This window comes from Hibiscus syriacus, unplaced genomic scaffold, assembly GCF_006381635.1.
Source record: "Hibiscus syriacus cultivar Baekdansim isolate YM2019G1 unplaced genomic scaffold, ASM638163v2 tig00110777_pilon, whole genome shotgun sequence".
Classification (NCBI taxonomy): Eukaryota; Viridiplantae; Streptophyta; class Magnoliopsida; order Malvales; family Malvaceae; genus Hibiscus; species Hibiscus syriacus.
In genome coordinates, this window is record NW_024062858.1 from 1,261,192 (window position 1) to 1,270,299 (window position 9,108).

The following is a 9,108-nucleotide window of genomic DNA, read 5'->3' on the forward strand; positions in this document are numbered from 1 at the left end:
TCTATGACTTAGTGAGGCATTAAAATTATAAAAGAACTCTAACTATTTACACATGCATGAACATATCATCTTATGATGCCACATCAAAACAATATAACATATATAACGTACTATACACATATATCACACATTATTTTCATCTCTAACCTTATTCCAATATCAATATTCTTATTATTTATATCTTATAATTAATCCTCTATATATATTCTTTTAATCAACTTATGATTCAATTAACCAAGCAATACAGACATCATCATATAATCATATCAGATTATCTAATAAGAAATACATGCATACATATAAATCATCATTAGTCACTTATCATTTAATCACATAGCACATATACTTAACCTTCTTAATCATGTACTATACCGATACATCATCATATCCTTTCTATAACATTTATCATATCATAACATATATTTTTATTATCTCTTGATTAACCCATGTACATATGTGATAACTATATATAAGTGAGTCTCTAAAGGTTATACACTAATGATGTCACCACAGCTCGTATAAATGCACAAAGTGCCGCGTAGAATTGCACCAAAGTGCCATAAAAATATCTCGAATGACCACATAGAAATTCCTTAAGAAATATACATGTTATAAAGACCAAGTATGTCTCAAAAACCTCATAGATGTTCCAAAGGATACATATATGTCCGAAGGATCGCGTAAACCCTCGACTCTTGGCATGTCAACTATACCTCTAGCTCTTATGTCACATAATATAGGCATTAATATCTATGTTATTACACATTCACATATACACATAGTCTCATAGTTCTTTCACATAGCTCATTGTCATATAAATCACATTCACATATACATATAAACACATGGTTCACTTACACGTAGAACATTTTCATATGATTCAAGTACTTTGGTACTATAATTCATATCATATAAAACATCTAACAGTTTTAGATCATAGTTTCATTTAACATATCGACCTTCCTATATTACTTAACTAACATATTCATATACTCATATCACATAATAATTTTACCTGACTATATCTTATGTTCATTTCATGCTTAAATCGTATAATATCTAAGTCTCCCTTATACAATTTACACTACTTATTCATATAATCTTATTTGAATCTTATAGGTAATTCTTATCTCATTTCTCTTTTACCAGTTTACATGATTTATTACATTAACCTTTACAATAACATATGACTTATATCACTTATCCCATCATATTTAAAATACTAGTTTACTCTATTTATTTAATTCAGTTTCATATAACACCTATAATCCTTCTCATAGGGATTTTATAGTTCTTCATTTTATAACTCATATATCATAGTTTCTATAGTGCTTATCCTATAGGTTTGTATCACCATTATATAGTCACACACACATATAAATCATGTAATACATATAATCACAAATATCACATATACTCATCTTACACCCATGATCATGCTCATGATTTCATACATACTACCATAGGAAATAGACTCATCGCGAGTCTTGTTTCCATTCATCATACATCACTGATATGCACTCACCTGGCCTCACTAGTCAATATCAATCTCTTATCTTTTCCCCTGATCGATCTTATTTGACAATGGTTCCAGAACTCATTTAGGCTCTGTATCTACATAATTACACATTTTAAGGCAATTATTAGATGCCTACACCTTGTATTCGATACTAACAACTTAAACAAACTTAATAAACCATATTCACCTTTTTCCTTTAGGGGGTATCGATACCCTACTTAGGGTATCAGTACCCTCATTGCATTCTGTAATTTTTCATATTAGAGGGTATCGGTACCTTTTGAATAGGTACCGATACCCCTAACCCATAAATCACATTTTCATTCCGAAAATTACTTCATTTCAGCTCAATTGCTTCATATCAGCCCCTTTCTTATTCTTAACTTACATATACATGCTTAAACTCATTAATACTCATTCAGTACATCTTTAACTTCAAAATCTAATTCTCTACATAGAATTCAAGAATCACACTCAAATTTCAACATGTACAAATTCTAATTCTAACACTTCATATTTCTTAATTCACTCATTGACAAGTCAAATTCAACTTAAAAATCTATTCACTCCTTCTATTTCAAATAATCACTTAAAAACTCATTTTTCTTAATTTCTCATAACTTGTTGATCTTTGAGTTTTAAGCCACCTAAAGTTTTCCTTAATCTTTCTTAAATTCCAAGAATCAAAACAAGTTTTAAAATGAAGAATTAACCAACTGAAGACCCACTTACCTTATACAAGACTTCACAGTGGAGAGGGGAAGAAGAAGATTGAAGAATGCTCTGGAGAAATTATCTCATTCCCACGTGTTTATTACCCTTTATAAAGGGAAATAAAAATATTCCCTGAAAATGATCATAATACCCTTATTATTTCCAAACTTTGTTATTAAATCCAACATCCACACTTTTCATTTAAGTCCCTAAACTTTCAATCTTTTCTGAGATTGGTCACTAAATTGCCAAAAAATCTATTTTGGTCATTGGCCTAACTTTTGGGATGTTACATTGGATCTCGAGAAGTTGGAGTCCTTGGAGAGTATTAGGAGGAGGTTCATGCAATACTCAATGGGTTGATGTGAAGATGAATGAGCGAGGTGATGCCGTAGAGGCCACAGTGATGGCAGGAGGTTGAGGAACCAAGAAAGGGTTCTGATGCCGATGTTGTTGAGTTGAAAAGGGAGGTTAAACTGCTCAATAATGAGTTATTCGTGTGCAAGGCTGTGTTCGGAAATAATGTGACAACTAATGCACCCAAAGCCTTGGGTGATATCCCTAAGCTGGAGAAGTTCAAAGGAAAGAGATTCCCACAGTTGTGGAGAATTTCCTTTAGGGCTTGGACCAGTACTTTGGAACCATGGGCATTGAAAATGATGCCAAGAAGGTAAACATTGGTAGTGTTTACTTAACTGAGGTTGCACTCATGTGGTGACGACGTAGGTGCAACGAGCAAAAAGATGTGTTTTGTAAGAAGCTATTATGTTAGATTTGCCAAGTTAATCTGATTGGATTGTAATGAAATAAAAAAGAGGAGTAAAAAATATGAAAAAAATATGAATTTTCTCTAAAAAATAACAATAATGACAAGCCACAAGCTGGGCAATAACACAAGTATATTAACCTTATGTTCAATCCATTAATAAATACATGTTTAAAAAAAGTTATATTTAGACATTATAAAACTCACATATCTAGGTAATATGAGATTTGAGAAGCTCACGAGCATTTTTAAATATCAAATTGTTTAGATATCTGAGCTTTTACGTGTTTAAATGTAATTATTTAAAGATGCATTTATTGAGTAATTAAACATAAAGTTAAGATATTTGAGTTTGGTAAGTGTTTCGACATACATTACAAGCGTTTATTTTTTTAGATAAAATTTGTATACATTTACTAATATTTTAGCTCTTTTTTCCCTTTTCTTTCATTTCAATTCAATTTAATCCACTTTTGTAGAAGTTAATAGAAAACACTTTTTACAAATTGTGCCTCTGCCTACATGAGAAAAAGATGTCAATCTAAAAAAAACCTAAATATAAGTGTTAAAATAAAAAATAATTTTTATTTGACGATGTTTTGGTAAAAAAAAAAGCCAGTCAGGCAAGCAGGCCATGCTTTAATTAACTTTGGTTTTCTTTTTATTTAATTATAAAATAATTGATATAAAATTTTAGTTTTTATAGCTTTATATATCTTAATATTAAGGATAAACTGTATTACATATCACCAAATTTTAGGCTATGTATCGTTTATACACTTAACTTTCAATTTTGACAATTAGAGAATTAATTTTTAATTTTTGTTTCAATTTACTATTAGACTGTTAAATTGTCAACAATCAAATCAAAATAATCTCATTTGATGAGGTTTCTATATCAATAGTCGTCAGCCATATTGATAGCCTTCGGCTGCACCATCTTGCCGTTAACGATTTAACGGTTCAATGGTATAAATAAACAAAATAAAAATTCAGTGCTATAATTGTTAAAATTGAAAGTTCAATATTATAAACGATACAATACCTAAAGTGATGGTATCTGATGTAGTTTATCCTAATATTAAATGTTAAATTTCGAAGTTTTAAATCCCAAATTTGCTGGAAAACCGGCCAAAATTTATGGAAAAGAAAATTATTAAATAAAAGTAAAAAAATATCCAGAAGATGCGATTGCACGCAAAAATCTGTCAACGTGGCCTATCATAATTCCTCCCTTGTTCAATAAACGTTTCCCTTTTCCTTTAGATTTTCTGGCTATAAATTCCCCCCACCCCTTGTTTTGTCTCATTTAATTCATAGTCAAGTCATTTTCCTTCTAACGCCGTTTCATCTTCTCTTTGGGTTTTACGTTTTTCTCACCTCTGCTTTGCTCTGTTTCTTTCTTTCTTTCTTTCTGGTACTTGGTTTGAGTGAGATCCATTATGTCCAACAATTCTGGTGACAGGCGGAGCCGGTTATATAGGAAGCCACACTGTGTTGCAGCTGCTGTTAGGCGGATACATGGGGTCGTCGCTGATAATCTGGACAATTCCTCCGCCGTTGCTATCAAAAGAGTCCAAGAACTCGCCGGTGAATTCGGCAAAAATTCTTTTCGCCAGGTTCGTTGAACTCGTCGAATTTCATTTTTGAAAAAGAGAATAGTTGTTTCGGTGTAACTTTGTAATGTTTTAATGGTGATTGCTGAGTTGGTTGCCACTTGCCAGACTAGCAATTGAGGAAGGCTTATGTAGTTTGTATGCTTAAACTGCTAATTTGGAGCCTAATTGGTTTAAATTTGATTAACTTGATGGTTTCCTTCATAATTGAATTGCTTTAGCTTGCAACATGAACTGTTCTAAAATTAGGTGATTTTCAATTGCTTTTTAGATGATAATTTGTTGGAATAATTGCGATTATTCCAATAGTTGAGGGTATTATTACTTTTAACTATTTTTTTTAATTTTCTATTATCACAGTTTTTAAGAATTTAACAGCGATTACTTGAAATGCGCGAGGTAAGGTCTTTAATTGTTTATATATTGAAGAATCGAGCGAGTTAATAATTTGATTAAACAGAGTTACTGGGTTGTCAAGTGAATATTATCTCTAATATATGTTTTTTAAATGCCTATATGGTGTGTTTCAATGATATTATTTTATTTTCAGTTACCCAGAATGTTAGTGAAGCTCTCCTTCGATTGGAAATTGTTTTAGTTGGATGATATTAAAAAGTTTGTGTGACAAGAAGGTGTCTGGAAAATTTTATAGAATTGCAATAAGACTAGCATTGTTGTATGGATTAGAATGTATGTGGGATATAACACCAACTCGGCAATTAGGATGTCTTTGGGGTGGTGTCTGTATCTGAAAAATTGAGGGAGGGAAGACTACGGTGGTTTGGGTATGTCCTTAGGTGACAACCGTCGGATGCGGTCAGGAAGGTAGAGTCGATTATAGTCGACGGTGCCAGAAGGAGAGGACGACCAAGGAGGAAGTGGATAGACTGCTTGAGATCTGATTTAAAGGATTTAGTCCTTACCGAGGATATGACCTCAGATAGGAAAATATGGAGACTTAATACCAGAATAGCCAAGTAGTGTGGGTCATAGCCATAGGGTGTAGCATCTCTGTCTAATTTCATGACCTCTATTTTTATACGTTCTGTCATTGGAATCTATGAAGGCTTAGAACTAGGATAGCAGAGTATTGTTGCCTTAGTTTAGGTTTTAACCCATTGACTTTATTCCTTCTCGTAGCTTGCTATCGCTGACTTCTGTGTTTCATTCTCTGCATTTAAAGACTGTTCAACTATGTATTTATTTATTTATTATGCATTATATTTTATCTTTATTTTTAATTTTCTGAGTGCCGGAGGTATTCCACGGAAGCTACTCTCAACCTGGCGTTGGGGCAGCCTACTACCCTACCTCCCCTTATCCCATTGCATATGAGAATAGGGTTTTGTTGTTGTTGTTGCTGTATATTGAAAAGTTTTTCACCTTAATTTTACTTGGGTACTTAATTGTTAACCTTTATCATCTGTAAATTTGTAGTTAAGGGTCTCTATTGTTCTGTGTTTTTGCTTTTGAGAATAAAATGTTCATGGGAATTTGTTGATTTTTCGATAATCAAATTCATCATGTGCTGTTGAATTATTATAACATTATTGGTGTTAAGTGTTTTCAAAATATTTGTGTCATTATATGTATTATATTAATTATGCATCCAAGATTTGTCTTGACCACAAATCTGAGATGGACATAATGTTTGAACCTTTGCTTTCTACTGCAGGTGGACCTCCGGGATAGATCAGCACTGGAAAAGTTTTTTTCTGAGATAAAGTACTGTGAGGAACCAGTATGCAGTTTTCTTTTGCCTTTTACCTCATGCTCAACCTCTAAGGTAATTACATGGTTATATTGCAGGTTTGATGCTGTGATTCACTTCGCCGGACTAAAAGCAGTTGGTGAAAGTGTAGAGAACCATTACTCTATTATGACAACAATCTCATTGGGACAATCACCCTGTTGGAAGTCATGGCTTCTCATGGATGTAAAAATGTATTTCTCTTTACCCTCATCATCGATGTAAAAACAATTTCTTTGCATTGCCCAGGAACCATTAACACTAGCGATAAAGAGAAGTGCACTTTGTTTTCTTTTCGATCAATTCAAAGGCTATGTTCTTAGACGTCCGTTTAATTGCTGAGGCTGGCCCTATGGAACCTAGAGTTCTTTACAAATTTGTATTATTCATATGAATAGGGTTGCCTATTAACTTGATCAATCTTCTAAGTTATTACATTTCAGCTTGTATTTTCATCGTCTGCTACTGTTTATGGCTGGCCAAAGGAGGTTCCATGTACAGAAGAGACTCCCCTGGCTGCAGTGAATCCATATGGACGAACAAAGGTATGCAGTGAGCCTATCACAAGTGCATACTCTTTTGCATCTCTAAGAAGCAGTATGGGTAAAGAAAGAGCCATGGATAGTCATTACAATTTTACTAGTTTTGCTATGAATATCTTACGAGTACTTAGGAATTTGTCAGTTGATTTCTCTCATTGCGTCATCTGCTTGTATCTGACATGGTTGGTCTTTCAGCTTTTCATCGAAGAAATTTGTCGCGGTGTCCATCGTTCTGACCCTGAATGGAAGATCATACTTCTAAGATATTTTAATCCAGTTGGTGCACATCCTAGTGGCCATATAGGTGAGGATCCCCGGGGTATTCCGAACAATCTCATGCCTTTTGTGCAACAAGTTGCCGTTGGGAGGAGACCAGCATTGACAGTGTTTGGAAATGATTATTCAACAAAGGATGGTACTGGGGTAAGCTTTTATTTGTGACTGTTAAGTTTCCAATCGATCTTATTTCATGTTTCAGAATTTGTTTTCAACGTGTAGGAACTGTAGTATGGTTGAATTCGTTTAGCTTCCATCTATAATCATTTTCCACTAGCAACATCTTTCTTTAAGCAACCCTTTCTTCCTTAAAACGAGTAGACAACCTCGTGAAGCTCAGGCTCCCTTCCGGCACTGACGTTTGTGCCATTCAACATTTTAAAGCAGTATGCTTGAGGAGTTTAGGATAGTTCTTTGCATTAGCTTTGGCAATGTTTCTTGAAACTTAAATATCAAGTTAGTGGGAAATTTAATTCTGGGTCGTGATCCCTTGTGACAGAAGGCTTGTTCGCTCTTTTCAGGTACGTGATTATATCCACGTTGTTGATTTAGCTGATGGCCACATTGCTGCACTACGCAAATTATCTGATCCAAATAGGTGTGTCTGCATTTTTTTGTTCTGTTTTCTTCTATGTAATGTGTGTTCGTGACTGTTTAAATGCCACAATTATTCGGTTCATGATAGAAGAGAAGAGTCGTATGTTGAAATGATTCGCTCTTAATCGTTCTTTTTTGCTGTATTTGCAACTATTTAAATCGAATTGGCTTTAAAAATATTAGCACTGCTGTTATAGGTTGTGAGGTATACAACTTAGGAACTGGTAAAGGAACATCAGTTTTAGAAATGGTTACTGCCTTTGAAAAGGCATCCGGGAAGGTATTTGTTTCCTTGTTCCGTTGTGTCCCACAGTTTAACTAGGACAATTACATGAGCTAAAATACTGAAATTTCCACTTTTTATCAGAAAATACCTATTGTGGCTGGACGTCGACCCGGTGATGCCGAATCATGTATGCTTCAAAAAGGCGGAGCGGGAATTGAACTGGAGGTAAGGCCTACATATGAAAAAGCAGAGACATTTTAGTTCACAAGGGAAGAGGTGTTATAACTAGTGTGATTGTTGCAGGGTAAATATGGCATTGAAGAAATGTGCAGGGATCAGTGGAATTGGGCCAGCAAGAATCCTTATGGATATGGATCTCCTGAGTCAAACTGAGGTGTGAGTTGTGAAACAACCATTCTTATAGACATTGATGATAGTTGACAGGATTTTATTAGGTGATTAATAGCATTAAGATGTTACAGATTACAAAGAATGAAGAAGACCTAGTTTAGGGCTGCTTCTATAGGAGTAAATTTTCACATGAACATGACTACACAATACGTGTAATAGAAAAACCTCTCATTCTTTTAATTTTTTCATTGTTCATGTACATAACTTTTAAAACCAATCGACACACATTCTACGTATAAACTAGGTTTGTAAAATCGGGTAATTGTTCAAGTTTCAGTCGAATCTTGTCGGGTTGGGTCGGGTCGGATAAAATCGGATACATGTCAAGTCAGGTAAATTGATGCTTCGAATCGGATAAGGTCGGGTCCAGGTCAAATCAGGTCGGGTTATTTACAAGTTGATTTTACACCAAGTACAGTTCGGGTTCAACTCGGGTTACTTTCAGTTCGGATGCAAGTTCAGGTCCGAAGCAGTTAAAAAGCATGTTAATTCAGGTTCGGATGAACTTCAGGCGGATCTCGTTCAGATCGGGTCACATCATTGGCAGATAAAATGGTTTGATCTCTATCAGATACGGATTGAGTTCAAATCGAGTTAATTTATTTTTGGATTAATTATTTTCGTCTTTCTCGATCGTTGAATTGCAATTTGTAATTGTATATGATTAAAGTAAATTACTAAGAATATAAAT

The 9,108-nt window shown here is 34.0% G+C and overlaps 1 pseudogene; it reads left to right on the forward strand.

Annotated features, from left to right (window-relative positions):
* The first annotated feature begins 2,603 nt into the window (after positions 1–2,603).
* On the forward strand, positions 2,604–7,848 carry LOC120139994 (annotated as a pseudogene).
* Positions 7,849–9,108: the final 1,260 nt, after the last annotated feature.